This window comes from Heloderma suspectum, chromosome 4 (genome assembly GCF_057233095.1).
Source record: "Heloderma suspectum isolate Gila_16-S chromosome 4, 16-S_ref, whole genome shotgun sequence".
NCBI classification, from domain to species: domain Eukaryota; kingdom Metazoa; phylum Chordata; class Lepidosauria; order Squamata; family Helodermatidae; genus Heloderma; species Heloderma suspectum.
The window spans coordinates 255,515,869-255,543,050 of record NC_139461.1 but is presented as its reverse complement, the minus strand read 5'-3'; positions in this window follow the sequence as shown (position 1 = coordinate 255,543,050).

The window sequence follows — 27,182 nt, the reverse complement described above, 5'->3', positions numbered from 1 at the left end:
GCTAAAGCCTTTGTCTGTGTGGATCACAACAAACTGTGGCAAATTCTGAAAGAGATGGGAGTACCAGACCACCTTACCTGTCTCCTGAGAAACCTGTACGAGGGTCAAGAAGCAACAGTAAGAACCGGACATGGAAAACCGATTGGTTCAAAATTCGGAAAGGAGTATGACAAGGCTGTATATTGTCGCCCTGCTTATTTAACTTATATGCAGAGTACAACATGAGAAACGCCAGGTTGGATGAATCACAGGTCGGAATTAAGATTGCCGGGAGAATTATCAACAACCTCAGATATGCAGATGATACCACCCTAATGGCAGAAAGCGAAGAGGATCTAAAGAGCCTCTTGTTGAGGGTGAAAGTGGAGAGTGCAAAAGCTGGTTTGAAACTCAACATTCAAAAAACGAAGATCATGGCATCTGGCCCCATCACTTCCTGGCATACAGAAGGGGAAGAAATGGAATCAGTGACAGATTTTATTTTCTTGGGCTCCAAGATCACCGCAGACGGTAACTGTAGCCATGAAATTAAAAGACGCTTACTCCTTGGGAGGAAAGCTATGGCAAACCTAGACAGCAAAGTAAGAAGCAGAGACATCACCTTGCCGACAAAGGTTCTTATAAAGCTATGGTTTTCCCAGTAGTAATGTATGGCTGTGAGAGCTGGACTATAAGGAAGACTGAGGGCCAAAGAATTGATGCTTTCAAACTGTGGTGCTGGAGAAGACTCTTACGAGTCCCCTGGACTGCAAATAGGGATGGACGAAAGGGACTCACCTTGTCCCGCAGCTTGCTTCGCGGTGGGGGGGAGGCGCTTCGGTTCTCCCCCCGAAGTTCAAGCGAGGGGGGGGAGGCGCCCTGCCTCGCCCGGCCGAAATTCAGGCCAGGGAGAAGCGCCCTGTCTCCCCGGCCGCGTAAGAAAAAGTGAAAACAAAAAACCCTGTGATAGGCTATGTAACGATTAACGTAGCCTATCACGGCTAGATTTCCAAAGTCAGCCATGATAGGCTATGTAAATCGTCACGTAGCCTATCACGGGTGACTTTGAAAAAAAAAAGTGCGTATGCAAATGGAGGCGCCCCATGGGGCGCCGCCATTTGCGTTCCTTAGTTTGGCACGTCTAGTCTACGTAAAGATTTACGTAGACTACGGTGAAAATAAGGGAACGCTATTTGCGTTGCCCTTATTTTCGCTGTAGTCTACGTAAATCTTTATGTAGACTAGACGTGCCAAAATAAGGAACGCAAATGGCGGCGCCCCATGGGCACCGCCATTTGCATACGCGCTTTTTTTTTTTTCAAAGTTACCCATGATAGGCTATGTGACGATTTACGTAGCCTATCATGGCTGACTTTGGAAATCTAGCCATGATAGGCTACGTAAATCGTTACATAGCCTATCACGGGTGTGGTTTGTTTGTTTTTTTACTTTACTTTTTTATTTTGCAATGGTGGTGGCGGCAGCCAGTCAGAAGACTGGCTGCCGCTGCCGCCCCCACTGAAACGCCACCGAAACGCCGCCGGGACATGCTGCCGAGAGGGACATTCGCACGAGGTAAGTCCCATCCCGGGGGGGGGGGCGGGGGGCCGGCGGAGAATTTCACCACCAATTTTGGGGGGCCAAATGCATTGGCATTTGGCCTCCCAGAGATTCGGGGAGAAATTCTCCGCCATCGCTAACTGCAAAGAGGTCAAATCAGTCAATCCTAAAGGAAATCAACCCTGAGTTCTCATTGGAAGGAGAGATACCAAAGCTGAAACTCAAATATTTTGGCCACCTAATGCAAAGAGAAAACTCCCTGGAAAAGACCCTGATGCTGGGAAAGATTGAAGGCAAAAGGAGAAGGAGATGGCAGAGGATGAGATGGCTAGATAGCATCACCGATGCAATGAATATGAACTTGAGCACACTCTGCGAGAGAGCGGAGGAGAGGAAGACCTGGTGTGCTATGATCCATGGGGTCACGAAGAGTTGGACATGACTTAACGACTGAACAACAACAACAACTCATTTCAAAATGAGTCCAGCAGCCATTCCAGCAGTATGGAGGGAGATGACGGGAAAAGCTCCACCAGCCCCAGTGAAGACCTCCCCCATGATGGCTCCTCCTCCTTTAGCTGTCACCACCAGCAGCCATTCCAACAGGCTGTACAGAGGGAGATGAGATGACAGCGGGGCCATTCCATCAGCCTTCATCAGGCTCCTTCCTCAACGGTCACCACCAACAGCCATTCCAGCAGGTTGCAGCAGGGGGAGATTAGATGGGAAGAAAGGCCCTGCTGAAAAACCAGTTTCTTCCCCCCCCTTCCCTTCCCTTCCCTTCCCTTCCCTTCCCTTCCCTTCCCTCCCCATCCTTTTCTTTTTGTGTCATGTCTTTTTAGATTGTAAGCCTGTGGGCAGGGATGATCTTGTTTAATTTATTATATGTAAACTGCTCTGGGAGATTTTATGGTTAAGGAGCAGCATAAAAATACTTGAAATAATATATAAATCAATAGTCTGAGCCAAGACCCCAATCCTAACTTTGCAACCTCATTCATGGACTGTGAAGTTCCCCTTTCTCACTCGTGTTCCGGGTGGGTGGGGCTTCAAAGCTGGGTGGAAGAGGAGGAGAGACAGTTGCTTAGGCAATCCATTAACAGCCCTTTCCCTCTTGTCCTGAGCTGTGCTGCACTTGCTGCTTAGACATAGACATAGAATCATAGGGTTGGAAGGGGCCTACAAGACCATCGAGTCCAACCTCCTGCTCAATGCACGAAGCCTGATTCCCAGGCGGTCTCCCATCCAAGTACTAACCAGGGCTGACCCTGCTTAGCTTCTGAGATCTGACAAGATCAGGCGCATCCAGCCCTTCAGAAGAACTTCTATGGCTGCTGAACAGAATCACTAAAGGTGCAGTTGGGAGAGTTTGGGAGAGCACATGATCCCCACTAGCCCCTCCCAACTTGTTCCAAATTCCCATTTCTTCAGCTTAGTGCTAATTTCAAAACTCTTACCCCCCCCCCCCAAATTCCTCAGAGTCTTTGCTGGAGCAGGAGCCTCCCATTTAGCCTTGAAACTTAATTTTCAGTAAAATTCAGAGGCAATTCTAGTGTGAAATGGACCTAATATTATGAAGAACACATTGTAACATTAGAGTAGTTTGTATTCAGGCCTATACTATTAAGTAACAGAGAGTCTGAATTTGAAGCCATCTCTGCCCATTTTCCTATGATATTCATAGTAGCCTTTCTTACTATTAATTACAGTTAATTATTATATTATTATATTACAGTTATAATAATATGTATTATTATATTACAGTTAATATACTGGAACTGATATGCACCTATCTTGAGATCCTTGATAGGTAGTACTCCCTGTTACAACATATGGAAACAATGCTGTGTATACGTTTCCATCTGGTTGCCTCAGAGGGAGAGGTGAGACAGAGAGACCCTTTCGATCAGTCCTGTTGCTTGTCTCTGAACTCTCCTCAGTGGCAGTTATCCCCTGTCCCTGTAAAACACAGTAAAACTACTGGAAGGGAAGAGAGCAGAGAAAGCTGAGATCAACATGCAACATCTAAGGCTCAGAGATTGGACATTTTCCATCATCATCTTGCCAACTATCAGGAAGAGCTAGGAGCAATCTGCACATTGTCTACCTGCCTATGTGAGGAGATGCCCTGTCCTAACAGGCCCCAAAACATTTAGCCCTACTTGGCATTGGTTGCTGGGGTGGGGGTGGGGTCTATTCACTGCTGTGGTTCCCATAAAATCTTCAAAGAGCAGCAGTTGAAACAGCTGTACCATCACCAGCAGCAGCAACATCTAAGGCCTGGGGAGTGGACATTTTCCACCGTCATCCACTCAGAGCCTTCCTGAATCACTGGGGATGGATGGACTCACCTTCGTCCAGGGTTTCAGTCACTCACTGAGCTTTCTGTGTGAGCTCCTTGATGGCTCAGCAAGCAACCAGCAAGCGCAACAGGCCCCCCCGCTCCTTCTTTCCAGAACAGCAATGTTACACAGATTGTGGCTGTAAAGGGGAAATCTACACAAAATTACAGGCATGAATGGGCCATTTCTATGCAAAATGGTGGCTCGGGGATGGAGCGGGTGGCTGTCAGATTCTCATAGACCATACAGTGCTTGTGGATGGGTGTGGTGAGTACTGCATGGCCCATGAATGGGGGTTAGGGGGCTGAACGGGGAGGGGTCCATCAGGCTTCACCCCTATAGCAAGTGCCCACAACATCCCTATAAGTCACCACTACCTTTAAAGGACCTTATTATGTGTTATTATGCATTCATTCTCACTTATTGTCCACTGCCTTGGAGGCCTGTCATCAGGCAGATAAATATTTTAAGTAAATAAATTGAATAAATAAATCTATGTTTGGGCTTATGGCTGTGGTGAACATTTACCCATGAACATTTTCACAGGGAACATAGTGCTTTCTGGGAGAGTGAAATGTTCCTCGAAAAGTCTTCTACCCATCCGCACCTTCCTCATCTTTTTCACTGCTTTTTGTTTGGCTGTTTGACTGCTTGTTCATTGCAGCAATTTGCACCAGGCATTTTTTAAACAAAGTTTTTCCACTCTCACTACATGATTCCAGGCAACTTGGGATCATGTAGTCAGCATGATGACAACACCATATAGCCATGGCTACATGCCATGATGATTTCATTAAGCTAATTTAGAAAAAGGGCAGAAAGCGATGCCCTTATTCTGAGTGGGTAAACACTTTAGCGGTTGTTCTGCCTGTGAAAAATTACAGAAAGGGGTGCTTTTTATAACTTCCTAAAGCTTTTGCAAAAGTACTCCTGACCCCCACCCCTTTTCTTGGATCAGCCTCTATAGCTTCCAACCCACCCACCCCAATCTCTGTATCGTAATGCTTGTGGGTAGAAATAGTAATACATTATGTATAAATGTATCAAAAGATTCCAGTGAAATCATGTTCTAAGCAACCATGGCAGGCTTCCCATTTATATGCTTTAGTTGCCACTTCACAGACATTGTAGCACATGCATAAACACTGTTACCACCATCAGAGACCTTGAGGCCTTTATTGCTATATATACTATTGCCAGTAACTGTCATCATTTCTCACATCTGGCACATACTACTATATGCTGCATCCCCGTTTTTCAACTGCAAGGTTAGAATGAAATGACAAAAGGAATAAGTTAAGAAATACTACTAAATGAAAGTGAGCTCTACGGCAAATGGCACTAACAGCTGAAGACATGTTTTCTACATCTCTTATGTCAATAGTCTGATAAATTCTCTTCTCCAAAATATAAATCCCTCATTAAGAAGTGAACCTATTAACCCATTCCTTCCTTCTTCCGCTGTTCCTTTCACCATTCCACCCTTCTTCCTTCCTTGCCCTTCTCTCACTCTTTTTTTTTTTAACCTGCAAGCCTACAGGCAGTGCCTTTTATCTTTTAATATTTTATATAAATGGTAAAATGATGATGGCCCTTAGGATCTACAGATCTTCCTAAATCTGTACACTACTCTCCCTCCTGGTTATGAAGTGTGACCAGGAAGAAAACACACACCCTAGCCTGATCTTTTCCCTTCTAGGGGTGGTTGACAAATTTGCTTGGCTGAGGTTATTTTTTTATATAGATGTACCCAACCCATAACTCCTGAAACAGGACATGGATGTGCATGCAATTTGCGGTTGGAAATCCATCCATTTCTGAGCTTGCAATGTGTTCCACCAAACAAAGAATGTGTCTGTTATGCACATGTTTGAAAACTGCACAAAGAAAACTGCATACATTTCTAAAATGTGCACAAAAACATTTTAGTCAAAGGGTGCATACATGCAAAAATGTGTACATTTCCAAAACAGGGCCAAAATATATATATGAATTTCAGTGCGGAAAATCCCTCACATGGAACTGAGAAGGAACGAGCCTGGCGATGGAAAAATGAAAACCTCAGTCGGACTGGGTTTGACAGAGCCACTCATCCCTATTCCCTTTAACAGGGGAATGATCTAAATGCATCAGCAGGTCAAGCTTTTAATGCCATGGAAGTAAATGCCAGCAGAATACAGTTCAATCTCTTCTTAAAGACACAGAAGCAGAAGCCAATAGAAGAGTTGGCAACCCTCCTGACATAGGGTTCTCTTGATGGTCTTGCAGCATGGCAATTCTCAAGGACAGACCCTTCAGATTCAAAAATTAAACCTTTTCTCATATCTTCAGTTCATCCTCTACATTATTTTTTTAGTGAGCAGCAACACTTCTTTTTTCAAGGCTGTGGGCTTCTTCATATGGAGCTTTTATCCTACTATTGAGATTGCTCACTCACGGAAGTTTGTGGGCCCTTTAGATGACATTGTGAACCTCCAGGGAATCTCCTGCACTAAATGACCTTTATTCCATTTCTAAATAGATTGGAGATAATTAGCTATCAAATTACCCCACTTGTGTTCCACTTGAGTTCCCTTTTTCCTCCGTGAAAAAGGAAAACCCACAAGAGGAGGAGACAGACAATGAAATATATAGAAGACTCAGATAAGGGGGAGAAGGAGGGGGAAAGGGGATGGGGAAAGGAAGCACGTGTAAAGGGAGTGTGTTGTGATCCTGCATTTAAAACAGAAGCAGAAAGCCCCCTTTTAAATGCTGGATTTTAGGCTGGTGTAGAGATGCTCCATATATCTTTTACTAAAATGCAGGAAGTAGAGTTGAACTGGTTGCTCTCATTAAAGTTCACATTCAGCTCTTGTATCTGAATGTCCCTGAGGTACATGCTTGGATTGGTCCCCCCGCTTTTCTTTACCATTGGCGAACAAAGGTTTTGTCCCCTCATCTCAGAATGATGACAGTCATGGGCTTAATTAAGGCTTACATTTTAATTAATTACAGAGATCTTCAATGAGCAGCAACATTTAAATCTCACCCCAACCCAAACAGTGGGTTAAATCTCAACTCAATCCCAACAGTGTGGGTCACTACAACCTAAGGTGAGTGCTAGGAAGAAATATTAAAATTTTTAGTATATTAATATTTTGATATGTATTAATATAAAATATTTAATATTTAATAGACTATTAAATGAGCCAGACCAGTTAATGGACACATCTGTACTTCTCATCATCAGCCAGGCTTAAGGATAGCTGTGGAGGACTTAACTACATATCTTCCCCACTAGCTGGTCAGCTTTAGATGGGATGAGGTCCTCAAGGCCCAACCCCTTGGAGTTGGTTGGTAGTGAGATCTTGGTGGAGAAGCAACCTTAAGAAGTCTCAGGGTGCTGGCCAGGGTAGCTTAGCTGTAAATCCCTCCTAACCCACCCTGAACCTGCCAGCTGTGGCCAAAAAGAAATAATCAGACCGAATTATATAGCTTTAACCCCTTGAGCCAATATAGAGAAGACCAAAATTCCTATTCAGCCCCAAATGGTGACTGGCTAATCCCATATTGTTTAGCATTATGAGGGGGTTGTTGCTTCAAACTGCTGGTGACAAAGGGCGGCTTCAAAGTCAGTTCACAGGGCACTGCTGGCTCATCCCTTCCTCCTTCTCTACCTGGGAAGAGTGGGGCAAATCTGCCCATGCCAACATCTGTGGGATGGGAGAGCAGCTTTGTGGTAGATTTCTAGTGATCAAAAAAGTTAGTTTTATTTAGAGAAAAGTGAGTGAAATGAGCAGATTTTCTAGAGCTGATGACTTCTTTAAAGTGCTGCATTTTAAACATGTATAATTTTTGTATAATGGCATGCTCTTTTATTCTGTCTGTGGTTTTATATTATTTTCATTACCTGTGATGTGTTGCAAAACTTTGTTAAGCAACTTTGACTGTCATTATGACAGAAAGACAACATGCTATTTTTTTAAAGCATATATCACACGTAGTCTCACAGGTCTCGCAGAAAGCCATGGCTAACTAAGTTGCAAAATATAGAACTAATTATTTGTCAGTCTTTCAGGGGAGGTTAATAAAAATCAGCTGAGCTGAGACAATCCTTTTTCAAAGTGCAATGTCAGAGCCAGGAGAAGAACAGGGCAGGGTGGCATGGGAGGGAGAAGCAGTAACTTCAGCCTATAAGCTACTAAGCCTAGCAGCTGATAACATACCAACTCTATGCCTTCAAGGAAACATAGTATCTCATGACACTTTGGATCTAATTGTAGCTTAAGCTGCAGTAGTGAAGTTCCGTCACAATTTTCTTCAGGGCATAAAAAACGAAGAGTCCTTTAACCCGGGCAATATTCCACAGGGACCCCCCAATCTGCCTTGGAGGCCACTTTGGGGCTTCACCCAATATGATGCTTTGGGCAAATTCACACACACCCCAACCTGCTTTGGTCTCTGGAGCCAAAGCGGATTTGGATGGCTGAAGCCATGGCGTCTGCCTGTATTTCTGGAAATAGATCCTGCGCGAATGGCAGCCCTCAAGCCATCAAGTAAGCTATATTAATGCTGTGTGCTTGATGGCCACCATTTGTGCGGGAAAGCAGTTTGGCCTGTTCTTGCACCTTTTACAAAATACATAAATACAGTTCCTTTATTTCTTGCTTACTGCTCTGGATTTAAAAAAAAAAATAGAGAGAGAGTGGCTTATATTTTTTTTCTAATTTAATAAATACTCAAATGAAGCTTTAGTTTCATAACATGGACTAAACATTATTACCTGCTAATACTGCAGACTGAACTGCTGTAAACACACACACACACACACACACACACACACACACAATACTACAGGGACCATTTCAGAAGCTGGCCACCCAAATTTTATTTTTGCTTGGTACCCAAAGTATATTTGCAAAGACATCTTTCTCTTTGGACTCTATTAGTTTAACTTCCATGGATTCCCCCAAAGAAATCTGGCGATTATAATTTTGTGGGTGCTAGGCATACTCTGTTAGTGATGCTGAACATCCACATCCACATCATCATAGTCATAATCATAATAATACCAAGGTGGCTAACAACTGTTAATAACTTAAATTAACAATTTAAAACCTATCATAAACTAACACTAAAACAGCAGCAAGAATTAACAAAAAAGAGCAGCAAAAAAATGACGGAATACAACAGCAAACAAAATGTAAAAAACAGAGACAGCTAAAACAAGTTCAATGAAATATCCAAATTCCTTTCTCAAACAGAAGGTTTTTACTAATTTACAGAAGTCTATTAAAGAGAGGGTGAGAGGGGTCTGTCTTGGGAAGGAGTTCCAAACCTAGGTGCAGCCACTGAAAAAGCCTTATGCTGGGTTACAAGTAAATGTATTTCTGGAGATGCTGGTACACATAACAGGGCCTCCAAAGGTTAGCTCATTAGGCAAAATGCATCATACAGGATAAGATAATCATTCAAATATCCTGAATATAGATCATAAAAGGATCTAAAGGTAATCTGCAGCTATTTGAATTGCACGTGGAAACAAATCAGAAGCCAGTACAGCAGTTTCAACAAGGGAGTCCCATGTTCCCTGTTAATAAACTGGTAACCACAATCTATTCTGGACCAACTGTAATTTCTAAATACTCTTAAAAGGCAGCTCTTAAAAGGCAGTTGCATCACATCTGATCCAGATGTGATGCAACTAAGACATATGTCATCATGGCCAAATGATTGGTGGTCAAGGGAAAGGAGTGTAGCCATGGGAAGTGGGCATGGCAATCTGGGGAACCCAGGTGTTCCCACATATTTTTGACCATTCTTGTTCAATTTGATAGAAAAGAAATTGTTTTCAAAAAGAAATGCATATTAGATGTAAAACTGGGGTCAGGCTGCCAGTGCAGTTGATGGTGTGGCCACTTTTGCAGTGGTGGTGCAAAAAAACAAAAATCCCTTAGGAAAAGGAAAGGAAAGGAAGAAGCTGTGCTACAACTCTTGCCAATGGCGAGCCTTACCTGTGAGAAATTGCTGGGGAATTTCTCCTCCGCCTGGAGAAATTCAATGAAATCCCCCCCACCCAGTTTACCTGTAATGGGTTTTCCAGTGTGTTTTCCAGTGTTTCATGCATTTTTCTTTCCTCTGCTGGGCTCTAGATTGCCAATTAAAAGAGAAGTGTTTGGATGACTTAATGGCATTAAGAACTGAGTATGGAGAAAGACAGTTGCACATTTTGGAGATCTCAGGCCTGCAGAAAGTGGGGGACTAGGGATGTACGAAAGTTGCTTACCTGTTCGCGGATTATGTTGATGGGGGGGGCGTTCCATTCCTCCCCCCGGAATCCTCGCCGGGGGGGGAGGTGCTCCGTTCCTCCCCCCCGGAATCCTCCGAGGCCAGCTGTGCTCCGCGGCAGCTCCGCGGAGCAGCCTGCCAGGCCAGAGCCATCCACAGCTGGATTTCCGGCCACGGAGGGCTCAGGGTAAAAAAAACACAAAAAACCGCGTACGCAAATGGCGGCGGCTATGGCCGCCGCCATTTGCGTTCCTTATTTTTGCCCTCTTAATCTACGTAAATATTTACATAGACTATGACAGCGAAAATCAAGGGGAATGCAAATAGCATAGCGGGCGCTATTTGCGTCCCTTTTTAATTCCCCGTTTTAGCCTACGTAAATATTTACGTAGATTAAGAGGGCAAAAATATTTACGTAGGCTAAAACGGGGAATCAAAAAGGGACGCAAATAGCGCCTGCTACGCTATTTGTGTTCCCCTTGATTTTCGCCGTCATAGTGTACGTAAATATTTATGTAGATTAAGAGGGCAAAAATAAGGAACACAAATGGCGGCGGCTGGAGCCGTCGTCATTTGCGTACGCGGTTGTTGTTGTTTTTTAACCCACCCAGCCATGATAGGCTACGTAAAGATTTACATAGCCTATCACGTCGTGTTTTTTTTTTAAAAAAACCTAGTCATGATAGGCTACCTAAATCTTTACGTAGCCTATCACATCTTTCTTCTTTTTTTTTTGTTACCAGAGTGGAAATGGCAGCAGCACGGCAGCTGGTCAGAAGACTGGCCGCCACCGCCGCCAAAGCTGCCACCGGAGCCGCCGCCGCCCGGAAGATCCGCCCCAGGTGAGTCTCGTCCCAGGGGGGATCCGTGGGGGGTGGCAGGCCGTTCCACCACAGAGTTCGGGGGGCTGAATGCACTGGCATTCGGCCTCACTGTGATCCATGGTGGAATTCTCTGCCATCCCTAGTGGGGGACACTCCCATGTTAATGGAGGACAGCCAGTATAAGTGTGCTGCTTTCTTGTCATGTATGATTATGCCTTGTCCTGGATAAATTGAAGATTTTAGAATCCAACTTTTAGGAAGGACTTAAAATGGTAGTGAGATTTACTGTCTTTGTAACAATACAATGCTGAAACCAGATGAAAATGGAATGAAAGGAAATATAGGATGGATGGGTGCCCGCCTAGCCCCGGCCTGCCCCCACTTGTGTGGCCCTGGACCCACGCTTGAGCCCCATGCCTGCTTGCCAAGCCACCCACACTTACCCGGGCCCTGTCTGCTTCTGCCATGATCACTATGTTTTGAAAAAACATGGCAATTATAATACTGAACCCATAGACTTATACGCAAAATGGCACCATAAATTTTGTGTATATGGTGCCATTTTGCATATAAGCCTATGTGCGAAAAATGCGCACATCAACATATATGTAAAATGGCACTGTGAATTGCCCATATATGCAAGATTCATGGTGCTATTTTGCATATAAGTCTATGGGTACAGTATTGCGATCGCCATATTTTTTCAAAACATGGCGATTGTGATGGAGGTGGACAGGGCGCAGGTAAGTTGCGGGCAGCTTGGCAAGCATTGGAAGGGGTTGAGCAGGGGCAGGGGCTTGGCAGGTGTGGCTCAGAGGGCATGTCAGTCTGCTTGAATCCCGGATTGAGACAGGTGCCCGCACCATCCCTACTTATCTGTGCTATTTAGGATGTGATCAAGCATTGTCCACCAGGTTGTGCTTTTGTTTTTGTTTTTCATTGCATTTCAAAGCTAAGACATAAGGCTATGTCTATATTCTCCAGGAACAACAGTGTACCAACTTCAACTGGGCAAAAGTGATCTTGCTCATCTTGGCCACCAGTGACACTTGAGCATCCAGGAACAAAACTGGGTTCAAAAGAACCTCCAAACTACGAACCTGTATTTTTAAGGGGCATGCTACTCCATCCAAGACTGGTTGATTCTCTACTCCCAGGTCACTCTCCTGACCATGAGCACCTCTGTCTTGTTTAGATTAAACTTCAGTTTGTTTGCCCACATCCAGTCCGTTGCTCCCTCCAGGCAATTGTTCAGGACCTCCACAACCTGTGGAGACAGAGTTGGGTGTTATCCTTATATTGATGATCCCAAACCCTCAATAACCTCTCCCAGTGGTTTCGTATAGATATTAAATAGCACTGGGTACAAGATAGGACCCTTAGACATACCATAGAACAACGACCAACACATCAAGGAGGAGTCCCCTAGAATCACTTTCTGAATCTGGCCTTCCAGGATGGGAAGAGCCACTTTAACACTATACTCCCAAGTCTCAGCAGACCAGCCCAGAAAGTCAATAGTATTGAATATGGCTGAGAGTTCCTGAAGAACCAATATGCACCCCCCCCCCATCCAATTTCCAGCATAGGTCATCCACCAAGGTGACCAAGGCTGTCACAACCCCAAAACCAGGCCTGAAGCAAGATTGAAAACATTCTAGATAATCCATCTCAAAAGGTAAAGACTCTGACACCATTGTAATTTGTACTGTGGAGAATTTAACAGCAGAGATATGAGAGAGAATTGATTAACAGCCAACACATTCTCCATTTTCAAGTGATGAGAAAAGGACAAGTTCCCATAGGCATCTCTGGTGGCCGCTGTGCAAACAGAATGCTGGACTACATAGGCCTTTGGTCTGATCTAGCACAGCTCTTTAGGGTGGCCAGATGTCCTCTTTTCTCCTGGACTTCCCTCTGTTTTTAGTTCTGTTCATTTTGGGGGGTCTGGATTCCATTTTGTCTTCTACAGTTCTGCCGTTTTAGATCTGAATGCTACTGTGGCATATAAATCTATTTTTTTCTATCACTATGGGTTAAGAGTAGGTTGGAAATTGCCGTGTATTCTGGAAGCTGGAGTTCTCTCCTTCTGTCCTTATCTCTCCCTACTGAACTACAAATCTCAGCAAGCTTTGGATGTGTGTGTGTGTGTGTGGGGGGCTTCTGGTGATGAAGAGGGGGAGGGGGCATGGCCTCAGTAGTCTGGCTGCTTCAAAATGATGCTGATCAGCAGGCTGGCAAAGTGACTGGATGAAAAAATAAGCATAGCAGAGAACTAGAGATGAGTGTAGATATGGACAGAGTGGAAACAAGTTGGATAAGTGGAGGAAGGAATAGAAAGGGGGTGGATGAAAGGAAGAGGTACATGAGATTACCTCAGGAAAGGGAAAGAACAATCATGGAGTGAAGAAGGAGGAAGAGAGCTGGAAGGTGCTCAGTCTTTCTGGAGCTGAAGGTGGGATAAAGATAAACATGAACTTACCAATCAGCTGAATCTCAGACCCACTCTATTACACTCAGGTTACTTCCAGGATTATTTGGAAATGGTTCTGCCACCCCCACTCATTCATTCACAAAACGTTCCTTTCAGTCTTTCTCATATGACAATAAGAATTGCTTGCATTTCCTCCTTTCCCCATTCCCTTATCATGGAACTGGCAACAGCTGCTCCTTTACCTTCTTTCTTATACCCCCACCCTCTGGTACTGCAAAGCTTGCTTCTTTCATTGCTTCTGCTGTTTGGTGAAAGGTGTGTGTGGGTGTTCTTTGTGTGGGTTCCCGGTCGACAGCTGGTTGACCACCATGTGAACAGAATGCTGAACTGGATAGTGAACCCTTGGTCTGATCCAGCATGGCTCTTATGTTCTAATTACATTGGACCTCTGAGGGGGCATGGGGGACACAGTCTTCCCCACTGTGGTGAGTTTTATTGTGTTTCTATCTAAATTATAATAATTATTTCTAAATTTACATCTATTCATATAAATTAGCATAAGCACATTTGTGTCCTCTTTTGTGGTGATGCATATCTGGCCACCCTACAGCTATTCTTATATTCTTATGTTTGTCTGTCTCCTTCCCCTTTGAAGCCCTGGGATGCTGGTAAATCCAGACCTGACCACGTAGTGATCTGTCCATGACAATGGAACCCTATTAAATCCCCCCACCCCCAGTTCACCCTCCTCCCATCCACCATATTCACACACATAAAACAAGTCCAAAGTATGTGCAGCTGAAGGCATGGAGCCAGAAATCACTGAAGATAGGCACATTATGGCCATGATTCCTGAGCTATTCCTGAAAGGGTGGTTGTGACACAAACACTGAAGGCATCCAGACCAACCAAACTGGGGGACTCCAACATCACCCCTGAAACCAGCCCAGGCAGCTCAGCAGAGAGACTGTTGGGCAGCAGTCTCAGTCCCAAACCCCTAGTAGTTGCTGGGGTTCCCTGAGAAGAGAGAGTGACTTTTAAGTCAGTTTGTTATATGGTTATGTGTAGGGATATATAGGAATTTTGTTCGTGTTCATTTTTACTTCCGATTTGCCTCATTCGCAACCCCAAACACAAATGTGAACGGGTGCGTAATTTTTTAGAAAAGCACGAAAAGTATTTGCATTCAAAAACTGTTTGTTTTGGGGGGGGGGGTTCATACACACTTTCATGCTTTAGTCTATGAGAAGTACACATTTTGGGAGCACTCTTTTAAAATGTGTACAGAGATGCACACTTCAGTTCAGCAAGGGAAAAAAAGCTCATGTTTGGGAATGGGAATGAGACGAACCAGGCTCAGAGGTGAAAATAGGAGAATCTCGACCTGCTCAAACCTCACTGATTCTCCCATCCCTAACTATGCCTTGGGTTAAAACAAAAGCCTAAAACTAAAGCATAAACCAATGCCTTGAAAATCAGTGGCTTTATTCCATGAGTTGGTGGATAGGATATGCACAGACAATTCTGATGGATTTGGCAATTTCTATAGTTGCTCAATTAGAGAAACATACAAACATAATCAAATTACTTTTGCAAAGAGTTCAGATCTCCTCCCAGCATGTCAACAGTGCTTAACATCTGCTTCATAAGATGCAATAGCCCAGTTCAGCACTGGCCCTGTGCAATTCCTATTCATTTATATTAAGTGGGGTTTACTTATTGGAAAATCATGTATAAGATAAGATGGGGGTGGATGGCTGGGGTGACACAATTGTATATTGTAAAACAGTATCCATGCATATTCATTTGTTGGTATCCCAGTTATTATATGTAACTACTGAGATTCGGTCTGTGATGACACTAGAAGCATTTTCCATATAATTGCCATTTCTTTTGCTTTAGTCTACTATTAAGGCTATTTAGGCAAAGTCACTTAAAGAGCTCCCTCGCTCTTTACCACATCTGCCGAATTAAATTCTATGCACTGACAGTGAAGCTTTCAAAAGCTCAGAATCAATTCTTCAATCACTCCACATTCTTAGCTGTGATTAAAAACATGTGTCCCCTAATTAAGCTAACGAGAAATTGTTAATTGGCACAAAGCCCCCTTCTGTGCATGCTTGTTAATGTCACCGTCAGTTTGACAGGAGAAAGAATTTAAATGAAGGGCAGGCAGTCTTAACAGACTTCAAATTGGACTTCTGGATGCAAGCTTTGTCTGTAGTGATAGCCATCAGTGTAGGGGTGAAAGGGTAGTGGGAGACGGGGGTGTTCCTTGTGTAGTCAAGGTCAAGGGAAAATAAGTAGAATAGTGTAGCAATAACCATTACTTCAGCTATTTTTCTTCCTTGAACCCATCACATTTAACTTTCTTTTCAAGCCTCTTCCTTATCTGTTCCATAAGCGACTACAAGCACACATAATCAGGACTGACACCAGTTGTTCATGTCTACACATGCTAGGGAGAGAGAGAAAATTATAGGAAACTGGTATGAGCTTGATGCCTGTCTACTTTATAGATAAACTCTGCAGACGTACACATTTTAGGTTTCAAGAAGTCAGTACAGAGTATGACTTTTGGTTGCTGCCTCAGTTCACCATTGTCATGCAGCTACCTTTTGTCTTCTTAATTCTCCTCCTTCCAGCTATGAATTTAATAGCAGCAGTGGTGATATCAAAGAGAGTGGAATTCAAGACCTATTGCTCTGAAAACAGTCCAGAAGAACCGGGATGATTAGCTAACAAGAACAGAACGGTTCATTGTGGAAAAACACAGTTGACAAGAACTGCCCACTCCAAATTGCCAAAAATTCATTAATTAACTTCTATCCTGCCTTTCCACCAAAAGAACGGCACTCAAGATGGCTAACAAGAAAATCCAGATTAAAAACAAAATCGTAATTAAAACATAGCATAATTAAAAACACAATTAAAACAACAGCAATAAAAGAAATGAATAGCACCGACTAATTAAACCCTGCTTCTGAAAGAGACTAGCTTATAGGTCAAAGGCCTGCCTGACTAAAAACGCCTTTGCCTGCTGGTGGTAGGACAACACAGAGGGGGCCAACCTAGCCTCCTTTGGCAGGCAGTTCCAAAGTCTGGGAGCAGACGCCAAGAAGGCCCCCTCTCACATCACCACCAAACATGCCTCTGAGGGTGGCAGTACTGAGAGAAGGGCCTCTCCCAAAGATCTTAAAACTTATACCACCAACACCATAATATATGGAACAATGGGTGTGATATATGTATCTGCAAGAAGCCCACTTCCTTTCCCTCCTGAATCTCTCTGAATGCAGGAAGGGGTGAAGCTCAGTGGTAGTAGAGCAACTGGTTTGCATGCAGAAGGTCCCAGGTTTAATCCTTGGTATCTAGGGATGGTGTGGGCACCCAACTGGGTCGAGGAACCCACTGAATCCCCGCCCCATTCCCTGAACCTGGCTCAGCAAACCCCCACCCCATGTGTGAGGCCAGGCCTCACTGCAGCCATCTAGCATCCGTGCCAGTGTCCATTTTTGCATAAGATGGGTCTCTGTATTTCATAGATCTACTGTTTGCACAGTAGATATACACAACAGTGGCCAAAAAGTTTCATTTAGAATCATAGAATAGTAGGGTTGAAGGGGCCTATAAGACCATCGAGCCCAACCCCCTGCTCAATGCAGGAATCTAGGTCAAAGCATCCCTGACAGGTGGCTGTCCAGCCTCATCTTGAATGCCTCCAGTGTGGGAGAGCCCACTACCTCCCTAGGTCATTGGTTCCATTGTCGTATTGCTCTAACAGTCAGGACGTTTTTCCTGATGTTCAGCCAGAATCTGGCTTCTTGTAACTTGAGTCCATGATTCCATGCCCTGCACTCTGGGATGATCGAGAAAAGATTCTGGCCTTCCTCTCTGTGGCAATCTTTAAAGTACTTGAAGAGTGCTATCATATCTCCCCTCAGTCCTCTTCTCAAGGCTAAACATGCCCAGTTCTTTCAGGGTCTCTTCATAGGGCTTTGTTTCCAGTCTCCTGATCATCTCTGTTGCCCTCCTCTGAACCCTCCCCAGTTTGTCTGCATCATTCTTCAAGTGTGGTGCCCAGAACTGGACACAGTACTCCAGATGAAGCCTAACCAGTGCTGAGTAGAGGGGAACTAGTACTTCCCAGGATTTGGAAGCTATGCTTCTATTAATGCAGCCCAAAAGAGCATTGGCCTTTTTTGCAGCCACATCACATTGTTGACTCATCAGCTGGTGATCGACAACAATTCCAAGATCTTTCTCACTTGTAGTATTGTTGAGCCAAGTATCGCCCATCTTGTAACTGTACATTTGGTTTCTTCTTCCTAGGTGCAGAACTTGGCATTTATCCCTATTAAATTTCATTCTGTTGTTTTCTGCCCAGTGCTCTAGTCTATCAAGATCACTTTGAATTTTGTTTCTGTCTTCCAAGGTATTAGCTATCCTGACCAAGTCTGTGTTATCTGCAGATCTGATCAGCATTCCCTGCACCTCCTCCTCTAAGTCATTAATAAAAATGTTGAAGAACACTGGGCCCAGGATTGGGCCCTGTGGTATCCCACTCGTTACCTCTCTCCCCAGTTTGAGAACATCCCATTGATAAGCACTCTTTGAGTCAAATTCTCTAGCCAACTGTGGATCCACCGGATCGTTGTTTCATCTAGCCCACTTTTTGCTACTTTGCTAATCAGGATATCATGGGGCACAACTTTGCTGAAGTTGAGGTATATTATGTCCACAGCATTCCCATAGTCCACAAGGGTTCAGACATAGAAATGAACCTTTACAACCACCATGGTGTAGATCCACTGTGCGAACAGTAGATCTATGAAAATACAGAGCCCCATCTTAAACAAAAATGGAGGCTCATCAAAAAAAAAAAAGAGAGCTGCTGAGAGCCCCCCCCCACTTCCCCGATGGCCCAGTACCTCACCCTGCAGTGCCTCACCAGGTAAAAGTAAGAAGCAGGGGTTCAGCAAGCAATGTGCAGGGTGAGCAGGGGAGATTTAGTCAATCCCTACCAGTATCTCCAGGTAAGGATAGGAAAGAATCCTGCCTGAAACCTGGAGAAACACTGCTAGTCAGTGTCCTAGCAATACTGGGCTAGGTGGACCAATTGTCAGTATAAGGCAACTTCCTGTGTGCCTATATTTCTCTCTCACACACTGTTGGACTTTCACAGCCATGTTCAAGGCTATGTTATAGCTGAAAAAAGTGGCTGTTTTATGTAATATAAACAAGAGTATTGTAATGGGGATGAGTAGGGAATAGTAATAGGGACTTCATTTTGGTTTTCAGTAGGGGTAAGGGGTGCAACAAGATTCCAGTTGGTGGTGGGGTACAGATTCACAGCTTCAAAAGCTGTGAATCTGCACCCCACTGCACCCATTATAAATGTAGTGTGTTTTATAAGCATTCATTGTAGTTCCATTTTTATACTTCACAATAACCAGATATAGATGTTCCAGGTGAATAACCATTTGCCTAGCCAGCCATGAGATTTTGCTGCCTGACGAAGAACAGCAAATGCTTGACTTGCCCATTCCAAGTCAAGGTGCATATTACCCAAAGCCAGTCAAATTATTTTGGCACTTGAAGCAGAAGATCTCTCTCCCTCTACCTGGTAGTTGAAATATAATAATCAATTAAATAATTACCAATTTCTTGCCATTCTATGACACCCAAAATTAACCATCTAAAACTGATGGTAGGCCCAGCTCTGATCATTTCTGATCTGAACTATGGATTGGAGCCAGTCCCCACCTCCTCTCTAAATGGTACTTTAGCTAAGGGATCATAAGAAGAGCCCTGCTGGATCAGATCAAATGTCTATTCAGTCCAGCATCCTGTTTCTCACTGTGCCATTTCAACAAACCAGTTCTAGCAGTTCTAATCTTCACCAGGAGTAGGTCTTTTATAAAGCTAATGGGTCTTAATTGCCCATTCAAGACCAAAACACCCCCAAAATACTTTGCATTACAGGAGGAAACAATATGTGGTTGCTGGGGGGGCGGGCGGAGGGGAAATCATTTTTGCAGCAACTAATAATAATAATGTTCCCCCAGCTACTTGGAGGATTGCAGCTAAGCTCAGAAGGAACAGGGAAGTCTGTGTGTGTGTGTGTGTGTGTGTGTGTGTGTGTGTGTGTTTGGGGTGGGTGGGTGGATGATGTCAGCATCTCTGCTAATACCAAAAAAAAGTGCTGACACAGGCCCTGGGAGCTCTTGCTCCACTACACCACTGCCTAAGGGGCAGAAAGGGAATGATAGTTATTAAAGTTCCACATTTTTGTAACTCCCCTGACACAGCACTAACTGACTTGAGCTTCACATGGGTCTCCCTGATGTGATCAATACCAGATTTTTCCATTTGAGTGCATATATTCAAAAGAAAGGTTTTACAGGCAAAGCGACGAAGAAAAAACCATTTGTTGTGGTGACTTTACTATATCAAAAATCATGGGCTTGGCAAGGAGCTTGTGTTGCCAGATTCAACCCATGCCACAAGGCAGAATCATCCTCATTTTCCTCTTTATATACGTACCCCTCCCTCCCACAGACAAGTTATCTGTAGTTCAGTGGTAGAGCACGTGCTTTGCACGTAGAAGGTCCCGGATCTGATTCCCCACATCTCCAGGTAGGACAGGAAAAACTCCTGCCTGAAATCCTGGAGAGCTGCTGCCAATCGGTATCAAGAATACTAGGCTAGATGGACCAATGGTCTGACTCAGTATAAGGCAGCTTATACTGAGTCACACCATATCTGGCTACTCCGACAGAAATGCTGAGTTCTCTAAGCTACATGAAAGAGACAGAAGCAGGCTAACCATAAGCCAGCACAGGATTGGAAACACTAGTGGAGGGAAGAGCAGCAGGCCACCCAGGCATCACAGGGCTTTGTTGATCAGTAAATTGCTTAGCTGTTTTGTGCAAGATTGGTGAGAAGAGGCGATGGGGAATGACAACTACACAGTGCTCAGGGCAATGATAAATTTCCCGCCGCAGGAAGCTGGGAAGAACAGGCGCCATGGACTTCTTTTAAAAAAATCTGAATACATTTTCATCGTGGGTGAAATTGCCAAGAGAATGTCACAGAGAAAAATGACTGAGATTTTCAAACAAAGGCAGTTAGGCACTCGCAGACATAAATTTCAATGGGAGCTTTTTCCCCTCTGGTTCAGGTTCAGTCATTCCAATATTCTATCTGACAATAGCTAATAACAAAACATATTTCTGATAGTGTTAGGATGTCTGTATTTGTGTCACACACACACACACTCATGCCAAACGTCACTGCCATATCAAGCCACGCTGCTGAAATTAACACTTTTTAATCCATTGTCTCTCCCTCTTCATGAAATTGTTTGACATGGGGAATTCCTGTTTCAAACTAGCATTTTCCTCACTTCCCGCCCCCAGCCCCCGAAACTGCCCAGACTGCAACAGCAACAGTGAGCATCTGTGGAATGAATGTTTGCCAATAATGCTTCTTCATATGGTTCTTCTTTGTTATATGCTAAGTTTTTCTCCATTCTTTTCAAGCCATGACTATGCTAAGACAAAAAGCAGGCAAATTGGTCGTCTTATTGTTTTGCAGATTGGTAGTTTCAGTGTTGAACAAATTGTCTTTTATTGAGAAGCATGCTGTTTTTAACTTCTTATTAAATTCCCCAAAGGAGATTGATCAATCGATAGATCGATAGATAGATGGAACAAAGTATACTTGGGCTGAAACTTGTATGTGTGATGAAATTATTCTGTCCTATGCAGCATTTTAAATAACCTTAAATAGTTTACACTTGGTTGCAAACTGCATTCCAGAGATTCCTTAGAAGCATGTTCTTTCTTAGGGTCTTCTCGGTGAAAATGTCAGTAACAATGCATGAGCTTTTTTTGAAAGGCAGCTTGCCTACCCACCATCAGGATATAGATGCAACTTGTAGCTGCAGGAGAACATTTTGATACAGAACAATAGTGCAGTCTCATAAGCTTGGCTGGTGCTCTCCATGAACTGTGCATGCGCACCCTAAAATATGCCCCCAAATCCTCTGCAAGACACTGGAGTTCAAGGGCAAACGTGCGAGGGTTCTTTGTCAGACAAATCAACATGGAAAGGTAGAAAGTTTGAAAACCGCTGGATTATAGCTTTTGTCATGGAAGTCTGTAGCTGAGGATCTACCAGTCAGGAAGCTAGACATAAAACTTTATTGTCTTTCTCACAAGAAGAGAACAAACACGAGAAATTCCTGACCCCCAACTAGATACATCTAAGTCCAGTGCCACCTAGTCACTAAACTATATAATGTCACTAACCAGACAGCCGTGGTTCTTGAAATATATGGCAAGACCCTGAGTGCAGACAGTTCTAAAGAGCAGACAAAGCCAGCTCTGGCAATCTTTGTTGGGCAAGGAATATTGCCAGCCTTGCTTTTCACCCTCTTTAATCAGCCCAATGGAAGAGGCTATGGGCCCTCTAGCAGTGGGCTTTGTCAGTGTTTGGGATCACTGGGGCAGCCCCCATCCCTTTTATTGTGCAATTCCTTGCTTCTTTCTGGTGACAGGAACAGAGGAAGCTGTCTTAATACTGAGTCAATCCATGGTCCACCTATCCCAGTGTTGTTGGCACTTCCTGGCAGTGGGTCTCCAGGGTTTCTGGCAGAAATGTTCCCTACCCTACCTGGAGGTGCCCAAAATTGAACTTGGGGCATTCTGCATGCAAAGCAGCTTCCCTACCACTGAACTATGGGCCCTCCCTTGCATGTGAGCTGTCTCCAAGATACTGAGGGGAGATGATAGATAGATAGATAGATAGATAGATAGATAGATAGATAGATAGATAGATATTTGCAGAGAATAAGAGATAATGATCAGGATGGTTTTCATACACTGCCTAATTTAAGTGTCTAAAAGATAAAGGTTTTCCTATTTTTCACACCTGCTAACTACACTGATCAAGAAATCTTCTGAAACGTCATTAATTAAGATGAACAAAATTTTTCATAAACTCCAGAGCGCATACTGACAAGGCTGATAAGGACGCCTTCCAGCCTTTAGCTCTTTTAGTACGAGGTTGTTCTTAGAGACACCAAAGACCTCATATATCTGGATGCCGTGGTGTCAGTGACACAGTTTAAAAGGTAGTATCTATCTGATTTAGGATTCACTGCTGGTAACATCCACATCATCTTGTTTTACAGTTCCCTTGAACATCTTCTAAATGATGCCATCTGAAAACAAGTGGCACATTTTATATGCCCAGAGTCTACTTTTGAAGTTAATTCCAAAGAATATAAAGCAAGGTAGCTGCTCATCAAAATATACAAGCAAGGCGACTTGATAGATTAGGGATGGGGATATAGGTTCCTATGTCGCATTTCTGATCACAAGAGCGCACAGCAGATCTGAACACAAATTCACTGCCATATAACCGTAACACTACCATCTCTAACATAAGGGATCATGCTTTTCTCACCCACTGCTCCATTAGTTCTGCTCTTTCATTATCTCCCGCTTTCTAGGGTTGGCACTTCATACCAGAATTATGTGGGAAGAAGGATCACTTCCACATCACATTACAGATTTCCCTAAACAGAAGGCACTTCTGTATAGAAAATTTACAGGATAACACAATGTATAAATGGTTGTGATGGAAGATTCCATGCAGCCAAATACACGTATGTAAAATGGTCACACATGAACCTCTACAATTGGGTTGTGCACTATGGATTGTAACTAAGATAAGTTAACTTATGGAAGTACATGGCAGGAAAGTTTCCCAACTCCTCTCCCCGCCCCCATCTGCACCTCAAAAAGGCCTCTTGAGAGGGTTGAGGGGTCCTCCTGAACAGTGGGATCAGGAACAGGTAGTCCATCCAACTTTGGGTATTTTTTCCTCCCCCAGCAGCACACCCCCATCTCAATACAAGAAACACATAATGAGTAAAGTAGCCCAAAAGTCTAGGAATGGAATTAACAGTAATACACACACGCACACTTTGTCTGGCTGCCTCTGAAATATCTAGCTTTGCAGACTCAGAAAATTACTCTTCAGAGCCAGATACTTACTGCCAGAATTTGGTTTTACTGGGTGAACCAGTAAAATAGTGGCTGGTTATCTATCTATCTATCTATCTATCTATCTATCATCATCATCATCATCATCATCATTTTATTTATTTACTTATTACATTTCTATACTGCCCAATAGCTGAAGCTATTAAAATTAAAACTACAAGGTACAGAATAAAAGCTGTATAAAATATAAAAACTTAGAACTACAGTATAAAAATACAACCTGAATTGATCTGTCACTCAATTGCAATGTTCTTCGTTGCAAGGCCCGTGGGCCACTGGTGGCTCTTAATCCCCTGAAGTGCGGCTCCCACCCTCTTCCCAAGAGGTGCATTGGTTGGTAGGGTTGGACAGACACACCCCAGCCTGCCTTGCGCACTACTCGCCAAACCCCCGCCAACCAACTACCCCTGTTTGCCTCACTGTGTGAGCCACTGGATGGTCCCCAAGCACCCAGTGAGTGGCATACAGTTGCCCACTCCCTCAGCAAGCTGCCATTCTGAGTAAAAATGACAGATCATTCTTTTATGTAATGGGCCTTTTACACAAATGGTGTCTGTAAAGTGGCCATTTACCAAGATTGCAGGTGTAACTAGTCCATGCAGCTCATGTGGCATGGTGAACAGGGTCCGGCAAGCACTGCAGTCTGTGGACTAGAGTCTAGGAGGCCAAACCAGGGAGAGTCCATCAGACTGCTTTGACTTGGATTCCTACATTGAGCACGGGGTTGGACTCAGTGGTCTTGTAGGCCCCTTCCAAACCTACTATTCTATGATTCCACCCCCCTCCCGGCCTCCCGTGACATTCCTAATCAGTGGACCTGGCCCCGAGTCTCTTGGGAGTCAGCTGGGCAGGCATCTCATTTTCACTCTTACTCACTACTGTTCCTGGCTGGAAGTTGCAGTGGGGAGCCCACAGCCCTGACTTTGAGCAAGAGCTAGCTGCTTGCAGCCGCAGATCAACCGCTAATTCAGTTGTGGCGGGGAAAGGGAGAAAAAGGAGTGGCCAGGAAAAGGCCTCATGCCTGGGGAGTGAGAGAAAGAGAAGAAGCCAAGGAAGGCCTCATTGTGCCTGCTGCAGCCATCACTGTTTGAGTTGGGGTTGGACTGGGATGCGGGGGAGGGAGAAGAGAGGGGAAGTTGAGGAAGGCCTTGCTTGCACCCAGAAGCGGCACTTAAGTCCAGGTTGGGACTGTGGTGGGAAGTAGGTATTTGCTTGCTTTGCCACTGAGGGGGGTGTTTGGTGATTTCCTCATGTGTAGTAGGGGAACCTTTTCACAGGAAATGGTGCCTTTCAGACACATGCACATGCAATGCGGGGTGGGGGAGATAAATGGGACTACTCACCTCCTCCCTTATTCTGTGTTAATTTTAGTAGCAAGTTAACGTGGCTCTCACGTGGAATTTTTTTCCCCAGAGTGGTTCCCACTTTAAAAATAGTGAAGATCACTAATCTGTAAATATAAACTTGGCAATCTGCGTATTTGCAGAGTAACCATTTATTGCATATGGGCTTGGTAGAATATGCCCACATGCTTAGTTATTTAATGTACTCTTTTTCTGAAGCTATACATTTGAATAATCCTTTTAAAGGACAAGAAAAAATATATCTGGGGACACATAGAAGGAAATTGGCTGCTAGCCAATTAATGTTCTCCAGGCAACAAATAAATGATAATCAGAAGTTAAAGGTTTGGCATCAGAAACAGGTGTTTACTAAAGTTAGGAGTACATATTTCTTCTAATGCATTTGTCATCAATTATTTGCCAAGTTGTAGCTCTGCTTTGCAGCAGCAAAGGATAAATAGAGGAAAGTGGCTTTTATAGGGAGATAAAGTGAAACCTTTTCAGGCTAATAGTTTGCTTAAAATGAGCTTTGCAGCCCATCTGTTATAAAAGTGGAAGGTGCATTTTGACTCTTCAGATGCAGTAAGTTGAAACTACATATAATAAAGCTTAACATGGATTGGGCCCACCAGAAGAGGGTCTGTATTTTCCATTTTCATTCAAAGAAACCCAAGGTGGTTTTCATGAACCTCTTCCTCTCCATTTTATCCTCTCCATAGCCTGTGAAGTAGGTTAGGCTGAGAGTCAGTGACTAGCCCAAAGTCACCCAGTGAGCTTCATGGCTGAGTGGGGACTTGAACCTGGGTCTCCTCAGTCCAACACGCCAACTACTACACTACACTGGCTCTCATGTACGCTCTCTGCATAAGGACAGTACTGGCAGTGGCAAGGAGGGAGCCCCCTGGGGCCATCTTTCTCTCAGAAAACTCCTGGAGCTGCCACTGCCCAGTACCACAGTATTTAGGGCCTCGAACATAAGAAGCATTTTGAATTCAACCTGAAAACACTGCCCACAATACCCCTGAGCCCAAATAATACTGCAGTTTTATGCTCCACTGGGCCAGCCCCAGACAACAGCAACATTTTGAAACAATTGACAGCTTCAGATATTTTTCAAGGGCAACAGAGCAGATGCCCAATTCCCTCCTGCACAGTGTAAAGCGTTTCCAGGACGAGGCAGCCTTTCTGGCCAATCCCTAGATAGATGGACGCAATGTGCCTGTGTGTGTCTGCATGCCATAGGGTGGCATTAGCATGTCAGGCAGAGTTTGGCAGGGGTATATAAACCTAATGAACTTGAGCACACTCCGGGAGAGAGCGGAGGACAGGAAGGCCTGGCGTGCTGTGGTCCATGGGGTCATGAAGAGTCGAACATGACTTAACGACTACGACGATATAAACCTGATCTGCCTCTCCAGCGCTCTTCCCAGTTTGTAACCACTCTCCCTCCCTCCCTGAGGTAGGATTCGGTGAGGGTGAGGCTGGTCATTAAAGGGCTAAGTAGGAACTGTTTGTCACCTACAGATTGGCTTAGACTGTTTGCAGTGCCTTCTCTAAATAATTACCAAGAGATAACACTAGAAAAGTGATATATGGAAAACGTAATGTGCCCCAACAGTTATTATCAGTGCACTCCAATACCAATAAAAAAGCACTAGTTTAGAACTAGATTTAGATCTGGTCACAAAACAATACAGTAGTCCAGTCTGGAGGTAACTAAAGTCTGAATTACTATAGCCAGGTCTGTCCTCTCCAGGAAAGGACACAGCTGTCATACCAGCCAAAGCTGGTAAAAAGCAGTTTTTAAAAGTGCTAGGTCCCTCCAGGCATCATGAAAATGGCACCCATTCTGGTGCAGTGAGACTTAAAAGTAATTAGCTTTGGCTAGAAGTTGCCCTGGGTGCCAGGAAAGCATATCATCCATTAAATCAACATTGTCATGCTCCAGAGTACAATGTCCAATGGCTCTGTAGAACAAAAACCCTCATTTTATTTGGAACACAATTGAAAGGGAGCTGGTGAAAAACCTGCAACAAACTTGTGGGGATGATTTCAGAACATATTTTGTTTCAGAAAATATTTTGCCTGCTTTCTTTAAGGTGGTGACTATGGTGTATCTGCATTTTGCATCTGCATTGTGAGGCATGCTGTATAGTTCCTGCTACCAAGACTGCATATAATGGTGTCTGTTTCCATTCCATAGCACTAAATTTGAAAGACTGTACATGTAATCAGATCTCTGTTCAATAGTTAGAGGGGCAATTCTATACTAGTTTTATAATTGAAATCAGACTGGTACTGGGCTTCACAAACCGAGATCAGGGCACCATGAAGGTAAGTTAAGCTTTTCTTTGCCT